Below are 14443 nucleotides of genomic sequence, written 5' to 3' on the forward strand. Positions count from 1 at the left end.
AAAATAGGGGAGGGAGACAGACATTACCTGCATGGGAGCATCAGTTGCCTTGTGAATTTAAGGCAAGCAGTTACATGGATTAATAGTACAAAAAATTAAAAGAGAAAAAGGAGAGAATGAAACTTCCAGTAATTACAGATATTCAGAAATGTGAGACTATTTGTAGAGGTGTCCACACAAACAGTGCTATTAATTGTGATCTGTATTTGGAGAGTAAAACCAGGGTGCTTTTTCCAGAATTTGGCTGTGAAAGAAGCCCAGGGGTTTCTCAGTTCCTGCTGAACCTAAGCCTGGTTTGTTAACCAAACCCACCCTCACTCCAGTAGCTGCAGACTGGGCTCTGGAGAGGACAAGTGTCCTTGTCCCATGGTAAACCCAGGGGAGCCACACAGGTGCCTGCTCTGAGCCTGTCCCTAAACTGGGGGATGCCCAAAGCTCCTTCACAGCCACCTTCCAGCTGGGGAGGCAATGAAGTGATGCAGGCAAATTCCAAAGTCTGACCAGCAGCAATCCCTCCTCCCTGCCTGGTACAGCAGGGGCTACACAGAGGTACCTACAGGCTGCCAAATGCTCCCCCTAAATTAAGGGATAATTGTAGAGAAGGTGCTGCAGAGGCCATGCTCTGAGCAGTGGAACCAGCTTTTCCCTCATCTTCCCTCCTCAAAACAATCTTGAGGTAAAACATCAGCTTAGAGTAATGAGGTGACACAAAGCAGCTTTATTCCTTTTGGACGACAGCACAGAGAGGCCTCACTTTCCACTACAGTACTCTCTAATGGAAAACTAGGAACATATTTTCCTGTTTTTTGGATTTTTCTTTTTGAAAATGTTAATGCAAAAAGTTTGCTCACCAAAGCAGAAGAGCATATCTCACCTAAAGCAAAATGAGCCAGACGTACTTGGCACAGGAAGCAAAAAACATTAATAAACAGGTGGGATCAGATCAACAGCTTTCACTAATGATTCCCCCAAAACCTGACCTACTTCTCGTAGCCCAAGAATGTGTCTTTATTTTTGTCTGTGACCTGCTTTAAAAAAGTACATCTTCTTTTTAAAAATTCCATGTGCTCGACTGCCAAAAAATAGAATTGGCTGAGTGCTGATGGCAGAATTCCAGTGTAAATGCCCATCTCTCCCTACAAGAATGCACCTTGGTGTGGACTGGGAATGACAGATCTCCTGCTGCACACATTCCTGGATTCCTTTTAGTCTCAGCCACTTGGAAAAGAAATGAGTAGTAATATTTCAGGAGAAGTTGAGGATAGCAAGACTGTTTCTTTTCCATAGCAGATAACCCTCAGAGTGTATTATAAAGAGCACAAACTGGCAGGATTGAGCCAGAATATGATAATACTGATTTCAAAATTACACAGATGGACTAAAATGTCTAAGGAAAAAGCTGAGATGCTGATCCAAGTGAAAATGTCAAAATTTGGGGTGTTTCAGAATGCAGGGTTCCTTTCAGCATCAGTAAAGAAGCTGAACTGTGTCACAAAAGGCTGGAGCCAGATCTGCACACTGGAGATCCTGCAGGCTTATCTCGAAGGGATGCTAATCAGAAGCAGCTTCTGCAGCTCTGAGTGTAACAAAAAAGCTGCTACTATTTCATCAAAAGTTTATGGTTATTATGTCACCCCTAATTACAACCCCCAGAAGCTGAGCGTGAATCACTCTCAACCTTCAATCCCAAACATGTGGACTGAATTTTCTTTCTTCTCTCTGCTTTCTAGCAAGGATGCTCTGTCACACTGAGCAGGAGAGGAAAACAAACCCTGAAGCCCAAAGAAATCTCATTTCCCTCTCCCATAAAGGTGATTGCTTTGTACAGTGACTGAGTCCTCTGACCCTCTGCAGATCAGGGCTGAGGGTTCAAACTGCTCCAGGCACAGGAACTGACTCCAAGGCTTAAGGGAGGTGGGTATGCCCAGCAAATAAATAATAATTTAATTAATTCATTAAACTTCTCAATTAAGTGTCCTACTGATGGAATTTTTCACATTGGTGTCCCAACTTCATATCTTGTTCACACAGAGAAGGGCTCTGGGTACCAGATACAGAAGCCTTGGGTTATTACAGACATGTGCACATTTATGTGGTCAATATGGACATTTATGTGACATTTATGTCACCAAGTGTTTGTACAGATAAGCTGGAGGAGGAAAAAGTCTTCTTCAAAGACTTTGGGGAGAGAGGGAATGGGATACAAATAACCAATAATGCCCTGTGAAAATAAAGCAAATATTAAAGGCAGAAGAGCAGTAAATATCCACAAGTGATGTCTACAATAGCATCAGAGAACACTGCAGGTTGAAAGGGGACCTCAGGAGTGGTTATCAAGAATTACAGTATTTACACTATTCCAAATACTTAGTTTCCCATTTCAAGAGCCATAAAAAAAAAAATCTCAGGTTTCTACAGATGGCTGACTTCCTTTCTGTAATAAACACGATTATTCACAGTCTCCTGAGCTAGACTAAGCTAAGAGAACGAGACCTGTCCCAAATCCCTCCCTCAGCAGGGAAGTTGCTCTGACCTGCCAATCTCTCCAGTATCAAACTCAACATCTTCATTCCAAGCCAACAAAGAGCAGAAAGCCTTCTAAAACAGAAGATGATAGAGAAGGAAAGAAACCATCTGATATGCTCTGATAAAACAAATCTGCTGAAGGTCTTTCCTCCTGGCTCTGTGCTTTACTCAGCAGCCACACTCTACACTCTAAATTAGTTCTATACCCTAAATTAGCTCACTGGAGCATGTAGGGACAAGAAGCATGGGCATCTGCTGGACATCACAGATGCAGTGGTGGAAAAGTGGGCAAGAACAGCAGCAAGAAATGGGCAAGTCTTGATGTGAAACAGTGATTTGGGTTCAGAAGAGCTACCTAGAACTGCTCAGGAAAGGTGGTGGGTGGCTGAGCATGATTCACCTACCTGGGACTAACAGTCCCTGAATAACAGACAGCTGATTTGCATTTCAATCTTCGTCCTTTCCTCTCCCTCAGCTGATTGAGCTCTGACAGGAAGACAGAAAATCTCCAAGTCAGGGGCAGGAGCTGCCTTCCTTCATTGCCATGGGGAACAGAAGCTCAGTCACGTCAGGGAAGAGCCCAGCTAACACTTCAGGTCATTGTCCCATTTTAACTTTTCCTCTCAACATCTGTTCCCCACATCTGTCATGGCAAAACTCTTCCTCCTAGGAGGAAGCTGGGGGTGGGGATGAATTCCTTGTGAATGCTCAATGGGGTCCTCTGAGGGACAGTACAAAAATCTGAGTTACCCTGCTAATCCCACTGTCTGAGAGATATTACAGCACTCCCAAGCTCCAGCATTAGGTTCTAATTCCCAGGCCATGGGTTCTTTGGATCCAATGTTTCAGACTAATCTTTTATTGCAGAAAAGCCAGCTGAAAGACCTGGACCACATCAAGTCCTCTCTTTTTTCACTGTTTTGAATCATAAACAAAACTCTATAGATACAAGCAGGAGTAAATGCCCCTAAAATCTAAACACTTTCTCAGCAGCTGTTTGGTGCTAACAGGGTTTCAGTGTCAAGCCTTGCTGAACTAAAAGCCTTTTATTCTATGCTTCTGTTAGCCCATGCCTATGTTCCTTTCTGCACGTACAGCACAAATATAATTTTCAGACATTTCCAACCATACTTTTAAACACCAAGCACAGCTTTAAAAAACAGGGGAAAATGTCAGTTCAAGGTAAGTTTGAAGTTTCCATCAATAGTTTACATGTTTGCATGAACAGCAGCTGTGTATGTAAATGGTTTGAAATAGCTAAAAGCTCTAAACTAATTAAGATTTTCCCATTGCAAATACACATTTTAGGTTTGTTCTGCATTCTTTCCTTCGAAGAGAGGAAAAGGTCCAGCTCAAGACTTAGCTTCTGGCCACAGAAAGTATTTACTGTTTCAACAGCCTTTCCATTCCAAGGGAATGACATCAGCACCAGCACTTTGCAAACTCTGAGCCTAATTCTCAAGCAGAGCTCCATGCTCACAGATATGCCAGTCATAACATGACATGCTTTCTCAGAATTTGTTCCAGATTTATCGGGGCTGTGACCGCCTTTAATGCTGGGAAAGATCTTTCATCAGTCACGTACAGCACAACCTACAGCCCCCAAGAAAATGAACTCTTCAAAACACAGCCCAGCTCCTTTGTGAGCTGCCTGCCCATGTCAAAGCCTAAGACACCACGAAGAACACATACAGACTTTGAGGGAATTGCAGAAATTTAAGTTAATAAGCTCCTTGTACAAGAACAAACCTAAAGCTGCAGATGTCACGCAGCAGCTGAGTCACAGGACCAGAGGGGATGTGACAGAGTCACCAAGTTCATCCTCCTACACTGAAACATGATCATCTATACCCAAACCATTTCTTTGACATGACTCCCTAGCCCCTTTTTCCAAAATAAATGACAAAGAAATTATCTCCTGCCCCATGATCATGGTAACCTCCAAACTTCTCAGCTAGGTGAACTACCACAGCATCTAACTCCTCATCACAGGAAAGATCACCTCACCTCTCCCTGCTGCATCTGAAGCTCAGTCCTTCTTGCCTGCACATCTGCCCCAGGCAAGTTCATCACCCCTTTCTTTGTTGCAGGAATGTCTTCCTTTAACAAACCAAGCTCATTTCTCCATACCTGTCTTTTACAGACCCCACCTGCTGCTGTCCTCTGCCACGTTTTTTAAATTTGTGTCCATCCTTGTGAAGATGTGGCACAGCTCTGCCCACCAGGTGCCAGCTGAGGTCCTGGCAGCACCAAAACTGAGGACCCATTTACAGAGCTTGCTTACAAGTTTCCTCTTCTTTGTCTTCAGAATAACTTGACTCTTGGGGTTTTCAATCTCCTATTCCTCCCAGAACTACCACCTAATTTAAAAACCTAATTAAAACTAGCTGCAGTGCAGTACATGGCTCTTGCCTTGATCAAACTTTTTCTTTGAAGGCCATTAGAGAGCTCTCCTCCTGTCTTGTCCCCCTTGCCTGACCCATCAAGCACTCTCAACCCTATCAGAGCCTGATATGGACTATAATTTAATAAGCCTCAATCCTTATTCCATCCTTCAAGCCCTTAATGAAAATATTGAATAAAATTAGACCTAGGACAAATTCCTGCCTAATCCAGTTTGATGCAGCTCTCCAGTCTGTCAGGGAAGCAGCCCAGGACAGGGCAGGGTCAGGGATAAACTGCCAGGCTACTGCTGGCTGACAGATGTGACACTGGGAAGGGCAAATCCAGGGCTTTAAAAAACCCTTCCCAGCACCACTTCCACACTGGGCAGAACAGGAAGCCCTTCAGAATAAAAAACTTGTGAAAAAAAAAATTTATATTCAAAACAGTCAGTCACACCATGTGATCCTATAATACACTAAAGATTATTAATTAAGCCTGGACGAGATTTCTAGATGTTAAATATTTCAAATTTCTGTTCATTACACAAAAGCTAATAAAAAAAAACAATGATTAAACACAACTATGGCTCCCCTGACAAAAGTAGAGAGATTGATCTTATCCAACTTTAGATACAATTGTTAAAACATGTTCTAATTCTTTAAAAATTGCCATGCACAAGTGTATCACAAGTTTTCCATTCCTAAGTGCCTTCCCACTGTTGCTATCTGATTTTTCCTGCTAGCTTACCTTAATTAATGTCTAGGAGCTTATCCTTCATTATTTATCCTTGAAGACCAAATCATACATAGATAGCAAAGAAACAAAACAAACAAAAAAGCAAAAAACAAAAAAAGAACAAAACCCACCAAAAAACCACAAACACCAACAAAAAAAAAGAAAAAAAGAAAAAAAACTCCTGCATAAAATCCAGAAAGGTACATTTTCACATCTAAAATCAGGCTCTAGTAATCCTGATTCACTGGGACAATAAAGTAAAGGATAACTGAAGTGCATTGCCTCCACACCACTGAGTTTAATGAATTTTAGCCCCATGCTGAAGAGATGTCCTGGCCATACTGACTTGGCAGTTGCATCTTGACTGCTTCAGTATCCTACTGTCCATGGGACAGGACACTCCAAAATACCTGGAGTACAAATTCACAGCTCATCCTTTAACCAAAGGCACTTACTATCACATGGATCAGGATCTGATGTGGAAGCATTCAGATGTTCATAATGAAGTTACCTAAAAAGTGTTTTCAAAATAAATGTAAGGGGAACCAATCCTCCCTGTCCCCCAATATTGTATATTGTATTGTTTTTCATTGGGGTGGAGGAAGGAAAATAAGATCAGCAGCAACCAGCAAGGGAAATAAAAGGCTGGATGCAAGGGACAAACGGAGCGTAAGTGACATGTTGGGTTTGTTTTTCTCTGCTTCTTCGCTGCTACTGCTGGAAGACAGCAAAAACAACTCCTACTTTACTGGCTGGAGATCTGAGTGAATTCCTACTGTGAACACACAGTTGGTCCATTAGAAGGCAGAAAAGGGCTTTCTTAGTAAAATACAGCAACCCCCCATCTCCATCACACACATCTGACATCTCGAGCGAGCGCTTTGTACATCTCCCAAAGCAGATAACAGAGGCACTGCACTGTGGATGCTGCAGCTGCCTGGGTTTGAAGGAACACCAAATCAAACAATGACATAACCCACACAAACAGAGGAAGCCCAAGTTGAATCTGCTGGAACAACAAACCACTAACACACAGGACCTTCTCTTGGAGCACTCTATTTTCATCATTTTGTCCTGCTTTAGCTTATTTTCTGGGTCAAAATCTTTTTTATTTTTGGCAGCTTCCCTTTTTCTATTCTGTTACAGCAGTTCACACACTTTCTGGGGTTGGGAAGACAATAAAAGCTTTGCAGATGAACCAAGCAAGCAGTGTCCACCCCTCCATCTTTTGGTCAAGTATTGGAAAAAGACTGAAAATCCCTCCTAAAACTTTCCTGGAGCTCCTAACTCCCAGTTTCCAGGTAGAAGGCTGATGTTTTGTTCTCAGTACAAACTGTGCCAACAAACACTAACCTTTTCCTAGGAACAGTGATGTTCTTAACACTCCTCAGAATTGGGATGCATGGAATTTCCTCACACTTAATTCCTTCCATTTATTTCTGTGTTGCTTCATGCTTCATCCTTCTCATTTCTCCTCATTTCCTGCGACTGTCTGTGCAGCCTTTGCCACACTCAGGGGTTATTCTCCAGGCTGAGGAACGCAGCCAAGGTTCTGCAGAGCTGCACCTTGCTGTCACCAGCACCCCAGGTGACATGGCCATAGAAACTCCAAGGTTTCCCCAGCTCAGGGGATGGTCAGCAGCATGGCTGAGATATCCATGCTCATTAAAATGTGAAACTGGCTCAAAATGATGTCTGACACCAGCCATGAAATTACACCATCTGGCATTTACAGACAGATTTCCTCTCCAAAAGAAAAGGTTCCCTTCAGTCCCGGCACCTGTCACAGCCAGGCAAAGCAGGAGCCTGAGCATCATGAACACACAGTGAACAGAGGCTCACAGCTCCTCCTTGCACTGACAAAAAGCACAACTCTGACAGCACCCAGGATTCATCTGCTCTTCCCAACTGGATCATGGACAGTTCCACTGCATCCAGCCACAGGCGTGGCTTTGTCACTCTTGAGTGTCCCTGCTGGGGCAGAGGTGAGTCCTGCACTCTCCAAGAACCGAGGTGGAAAGCACAATCCCTAATGAACAGAGTGACAAGTCACCACTGCACCATTCTGGCCTTTAAAATCCTGTGTCTGCTGCCACATGCCAATCAGGAAATATTTTTTCTTTGAAATACCATCCCCAGTGTAGGGGGACAATGGCACCAGTATTGAACACAAAATAAAACTTACTTCTTCTTGACATTCAAAAATATGACCATAGGCAATTCTGGCCATGAAACCCTTTGCTAATCTGCCTATTACACAATAAGAGCATTTTCCTGATCAAACACCAAACTAGCAAAATAACCTGCAGAACTGCATATTTGCACAGAAAAATAATCACACAGCACAGCCAAAACAGACTCCATAGGAGTTCCAAACTTGCTGGGGATTAAACAGAGCACCTCAGCCAAAATTAACAACTTCCTTGGCAGTGAACCTCACGAAGCCACTGAGTTTGCTACAACAATAGGAAGGCAGCAGAGCACTTCCCCAGTGCAGAGGCACAGCAGAACCCATCATGAACTAAAAAGATTTTAAGAAAATAATTGCAGGTCAAATTTTGCCCTCAGCCACAACTTCTCAGCCTCGCTCGAATCAAAGAAGAAAAGTCTTCTTCAGATTTCATGGTGGGCAATGCAAAGTGCTTTGGGATGCTGGGTTTTAGCAAAAACCACTATTTCATTCTCAAGAACAGTCAGAGCAAAACAAGCTATTCATCCTCTATGAGAAATTAAGCAGGGAAAACTTGCCCTAAAACAGGATATTTTCTTTTCCCTGTTTATGATTTTTGTCTAAGCATTTACATTAAAGCAGAAATTGTATTTCTGTGTACTACTCATACTATCTGCATGTCTTTAAAAGATGTTAGATTCCACAGGAAAAAAAATTGGGTTTTTTTTTTTTTAAATACAACTATTCCAAATCATGGTGTTAGAAAGGCAAAGATTTTTCATGGCAACCTAGTGAGGGGCTGCAGTCACAACGTTCTTTGAATGAACCCCAACCTAAGCTCTTCTGTTACCCATGTAAATTACTGACCTATTTTTCCAGATGAAAAGTATGATACAATGAAATTGCAATGAGTGGTGGAGGAGATCACAGTAATCCCAGAAACCAAATAACATTTTTCTCTTTCCACTCAGCCCAGGCACCACAGCTCAGAGATGGGGAAGGCAAAGAGCTTCCCCTCCCTTCTTTAAATCAACCCAAACACCTACAGATTGACAGCAGAACAGAAATAAACCATCTTCCTCATGACAGATGACAATCAACTGACTCAGGCAATCCCAGCCTAAATTGTTTTGCAGTCATGTCTGAAGGATGAACTATGACTATATAAGCCAGAAGGATATTAAACAGAACATTTAATCTTTATACTGGGGGCAAAATTTCTGAAATGCAGAAGTTAAAAAAGCTGATGTAATCTTATCTGTGCCCTCTCATGCTTGAGATGGGAAGAAGGAGCTCAAGAATGTTTAAAAAAAACTGACTTATGCCTGTACCAACTTCCTGCAGTGAGCTGAAAGAAGTGCATGGGCAATGTGCAGTCCTGTATGGGACAAGGGCAAAATGTGATCTTGGGTATTGGCACAACCAGCTTCACCACCAAGAAAATATTTAAATATTAAAAATATTTCACAGAAATATCCACCTGATTACTGCTTGCTGGGAAGGATTCAACAAAGCTACAGGAATTTCAGCTCATTCTGGATTTCATTGCCGAGATGAAATTCAGGCATAAGTCACATGAATCACAGTAAATCAAAGCAGCTGCTTCTAAGCACAGCTTCTTGGAGGGGGAAAAAAAACAACACAAAACCCAAACTCAAGCTTTTGGACAAAATCTTTTATAATAAACCTTGGAGAAAATTGAAATGGCTGCTTCATTTTAGAACAGTGTTTATCCTTTCTGTTAACTGCAACACTCAAAGCATCACCCTGCATTAAGATTCTTCCTGCCCTTAAAAGCAAATATACTGAAAGTCAAAGAAACTTCAGAAATCAAATTCCACCCTCCCTCAGAAAAGGAAGAGTAACCAATGGGGTTTGAAGCACAGCCTAGGAGTTCAGTAAACAAATCCCATTAACTTCAGGAGGACATGAAATTTAATTTCACCACCTTTGCAAATCCAGCTGGAAATACAGATGGACATTGTTCAGAACATCTGGCTACACAAGTAAGTGTTGTTCATTAAATCATTAGACTTAAATGCATTTTATTTTTTATAGTCTGGAGGGAGGAAATGTTCTACCTCTTCCCTATAAATACCCTCTCCCTTTTGGCTCAATGTCCCAGATATTGCCAAATTAGGGAAACACATTCCCTTCCCTTGTTGGTGGTCCATGTTATCTCCTCCTGAGTGGTGAGGATACACTGCTTATCTTGCTCTGAAGCTCTGAGATCTTGGTGTAACTCTTCTCCCTGTCTCAGGCATTTAATCAGTGAGCATTTAAGTAGGATGAAAATGTACTTTGTATGATTTTTTTTTTTTTTTCTGCTGGGTGGGTATCCATAAATTATGTAAACTCCTAGGAAAAAGGTTCAGATTTCAGTCTTCTGGATTTGACTGTCAGTTGCAGCAGAAGCTGCAAATTCTTGAGATAATATGAAGATCCTCTGGGGGAAGAGGTTGTGCCTTACATCACTTAGCACTGACTTCCTGATAAATGATGGAGCAGACAGCTTATCCACCTCGGCCTGCCAAGGAGATCCTGGCAGAATGAGGCAAGGGAGGGATAAAGCAGATGAGAATAAAAACAGCAGAACCTACAGAAACTGAACAGGACTGGGGAAAACAGCTTTGAGGTAAAACACCAGCCACTGCCAAAAGGGCTCATAAGCCCTAAGAAGGTCAAACCAGAACCATGGAGCCAAATTCTCCCAGTTCTTTACTATATATGCCCTACATGTTCCTCAGTGGACTTTGAGCTGTGTTTCCTGTAGTTAGCACACTTAGGAAGATTAGGGAGCTTCTGAAGATATTTATTTTGTCACAACTGCTGTGATGAGACTGAAAAACGTAACCAGAACTGTGGTGACCCATCCTGTCCCATGGATGGCTCAGAGCCATGAAACCCAGACCATGAAACTCAGAGCACCTCATAACCACGCTGGATCATTTGTATCCACACTGCCCTGGTGCTCTCTTTGCATTTTCAGGTACAAAAAGTTAGAACAAAAGCAAGTTTGAGGCATTTCCATTCACCTTTAAAAATGAGATATTAATGATGGGAGAACATTGTGAAATTAAATTAGGAGATGCTCCCACTTAGCTGATGGAGAAAATTTCTCATCTACAACTTCTGGTGCTGAAGTTTTGAAGCTGGTTCTCTAGTCTTTCAAAATGAGTGCATAAAAATAGAGTCTATCTCTTCTCTCCCTGTCTCAGCCCTCCCCAGCTGGTAGGACTCTGTGCTAACAAAGCAGGGTGGTGTGAAAGAAGCTGGGACTGCCATGGCATCCAGGCTCCCCATAAACTTTGGGTTTGTTCTTGCAGTATGGACCCAGCAAGATTATCTCCCTGCCTGTGACAGGTCACATGCAGACAAGATTTCACAGGCTTGCAAATTCCTGGAAATTATCTGCACACAGGCAACTTCTGGGAAAGAGTTGGTCAAGATGCCTGAGAAGGAAGCAGCCACAGGCAGCTCAAAGCAAACCACTGCTGGGTTTGGGACTGGGCAAAGCTATGGCAGAGGCAGGGAGTGCTCTGGGCATGGAGCTGCTTTCCAGCACCATTTGTGATATTTAGTTTTCACCCTTCTCCATCAAAGCCCCCATACTATAAGTTAAGCTTCAAGACAGAACAGGAAACAGATTTGTTTTTCCCCTCAACAGAGGGTATTTCAGTGATGCTGGATAAACATTTTAGCCATTCTTTTTGCTAAAGCAAAGTCACAAATTAAGCCTGATCTGGATAAATTCTTACAGGCACACAGACTGACATGAACTTGGGAATGTACTCTACCTGAACCCTGCAATATGTTTCTAATACAGCCATCAGTCTATATAAAGCTCACTTAAGTGGTTATTTTACGTGACGATTAGGCAAAAAAATTATTTGGTGAGAATCTGTGTGGCCCAGCTAATGGAGTTCAAGCTGGTACACAAAGGTGTATCTGACACCCATAACCACTTTGTTTACTGCCTAAATGAGCAATTCACAGCCAATTATTTCAGAGAAAATACCAAAGAAAGGCTGTTGAAGATCAGGCATATTTCCAAATAGAAACAAACAAAAGCACAAGCTCAGTCATGATGTGGGAGATAAGGTCAAGGCACAAAAATATCACACTGGAAATTCTGGGTGTCGCAAATTAACACTGGTTTCTCAAGTTCAGACTATGCCCTAATTAATGCATCCTATTTCCTCTCATGCATTAACACTTACAGGAAAACAGCACAAAGCACACAATCTTTTTCTAATGAGATATAAGTCTGAAGAATTCAGACAAGTAGCATTAATGGCTAAAACTATTAAAAAATGCAATAGGAACAGTAACACCATTTAGATTTCATGTATGATGCTGATCTATGCTCTCAAAATTCAACTCTTCTCTGGTTCCACTAAATATTATGTTTCACGTTGCATTATTTTGTATAATACTCAAATTCACTTAATCTGACAGAGGTATTTTACTCTTCCATGTGTTTTTTTCAATGCTATTAATAAAATCACTGTGTCAGTTTTGACAGGTTGTTTTCAGGAGACCATCTTATTGAAACTCCTTATTTTATAGAAACAAATACATTTAGGGACACCAGAAAAGCTGCATTTAACACAGGGGTATTTTGTATGACAGCAGGAAAAGCATTTATGACCAATTTTGTCTGTGGAACATTTCTACATTGGTATAACAAATGTCTGTTAGTAAGTACCAGATCATCAGTTCCTGGCTAAAAGAACATAAAATTTACATGCATTGCCAGTGTTTCTCAGCCACTTTGCTTATATGGACCAAAAGTGATGAAACTACTCTTTTAAGCTTTTAAATCTATAGGATATACAGGAACAGATGAATGTATGACTCAATAAACAAAATGGATTCAGGACCAAAATAGAAAAGAATTGACAGGATCTAGAATGAGTAAGAAGAGGAACTTTGGTTCCTGTCTGCACTGAATCACAGCTCCTATAATTTACCTTCAACTCTGGATTAAAACAACAACTTGATACAGTTAAACAAATATAGGAAAAACCCCACGTTTTTCCTAAGTGTATTTAAATGTTAGATGGAGGATTCAGAGAGAACAGGATGGGGCTGTACCAAGAATGCCTCAGCTCTGGTTTCTCATACGTCACCCACTCTGCATCACTTACTAGCAGCTTGCAGAGCACATCCCACCCAGGGATACCTGAGAGCACTTCTGCACCTCACAACTTCTGCTTTGCCAAGTTAAGCACTTATTTTGAAATGCTTTCAAATTAAAACCACCATTGTCAGGAAGGCTTGCCAAGCCCATTTTCTGTGTATTCCTAATGCGTTTCCCTCAAAGAAATGAGCACACAGAGCTACCCATATCTCCTGAGGAACTCCAAGTAGCAGGAATTTGAAGCCATGGTTTTCACCTTTCAGGGTAGCTGGAGCCTGCTTCAGTGCACAAAGATTTACAAAACCTCCATAATAGAAATGCAACAACTCTGAGGCTTGTACACACATGACAATAATCTGTCAACAATCTACAACAACTCTTTGAACTATTAATTGATTCTAATGCTTCTTCCTGCCTTCTCCACGTGTAAAAGCACATCAGCACCACGAGCAAGAAAGCAGCAGCTCAGAGCAGTGAAGTGCACACCAAAGTCAGCGCACACTGGGAAAGCAAGTGTGCTTTTCAAAACTGAGCTGGATGAGTTCACAGAACAGGTCAGTGAGGGGGCACCCAAAGGACTGGGCAGGACTCGACCCTCCCTGGTGCCTGGCAGGTCTGGACGCTGCTGGAGGAGCCAGGAGCAGTGCTGGGACACATTCAGGCTTCTCCTCAGCATCATCTTCATCACACTCCTGGGCAGGAAGGGCCCCTGATCCAAAGCCAGATCTCAAATGAGGACAAAAACTTCTTCAGGAACGCTTCCACAAAGGCACACGCGACCGGGCTGGAGCCACTCCCTGCCCAGGCTGGGTCTGTTTGTTCTGGCACCCAACTCCCAGCTCCCACCCAGCTCTGCACAGGATGCACGCAACAATCCAGCCCCCTTCCCACTTCTACCCATTGAAAGGGTTTTAGTTTTGGCTGTCTTGAGCTCTTCAAGCTTCAGTAAGGACTTAAAAAAAAATAAAAATCCTCATTCGAAGAGAGGAAAGAAAAAGATGTTTTATAAGAAAATAGGCAAAAGCATTGTCAGAGTGCTCAAAACTGCTTATGTTCCCACAGTACTTGCAGCCACACACAGAACTTTTTGAACTACCAGATCACTGCATGACCAAGAAGGGAGCCACTGAGTGCATGAGAAGGAAGTGACTCAGACTGAAATTCATAAAGGACAGCATGAATGGGACAGGATTTCCGCTTACAGCTCCTTTTACATGGCAAGGCTCCTTTACAGAAAAAAAAACCCCAACCCACAAAAAAACCCAACCCTGCTCCCTCCTCTCCCATTCAGTTTTTGAAACAGCTCTGTGGAAAAGCTCCAATATGGATTTTAAATCAGAATCCCAGCATCATACCTCCAAGCCTTCTACCTGTACAAGACACCATCCATCATCCTACCAGAAACACTCAGAAGAATTGCTAATTTTTCAGTCAATTATAAGCAGTTCCCCCTTTTTTTTTGCCTTGAAACAGCCTGTTTCCTA

At 42.2% G+C, this 14443-nt stretch overlaps 1 protein-coding gene across 1 annotated transcript in view; it reads right to left on the minus strand.

Moving 5' to 3' along the window:
- FNDC3B (fibronectin type III domain containing 3B) overlaps window positions 1-14443 on the minus strand; it is a 182380-nt gene that overhangs the window by 64407 nt on the left and 103530 nt on the right. The window lies entirely within an intron of this gene.

The sequence above is a fragment of the Catharus ustulatus genome, chromosome 10, assembly GCF_009819885.2.
Source record: "Catharus ustulatus isolate bCatUst1 chromosome 10, bCatUst1.pri.v2, whole genome shotgun sequence".
Lineage (NCBI taxonomy): Eukaryota > Metazoa > Chordata > Aves > Passeriformes > Turdidae > Catharus > Catharus ustulatus.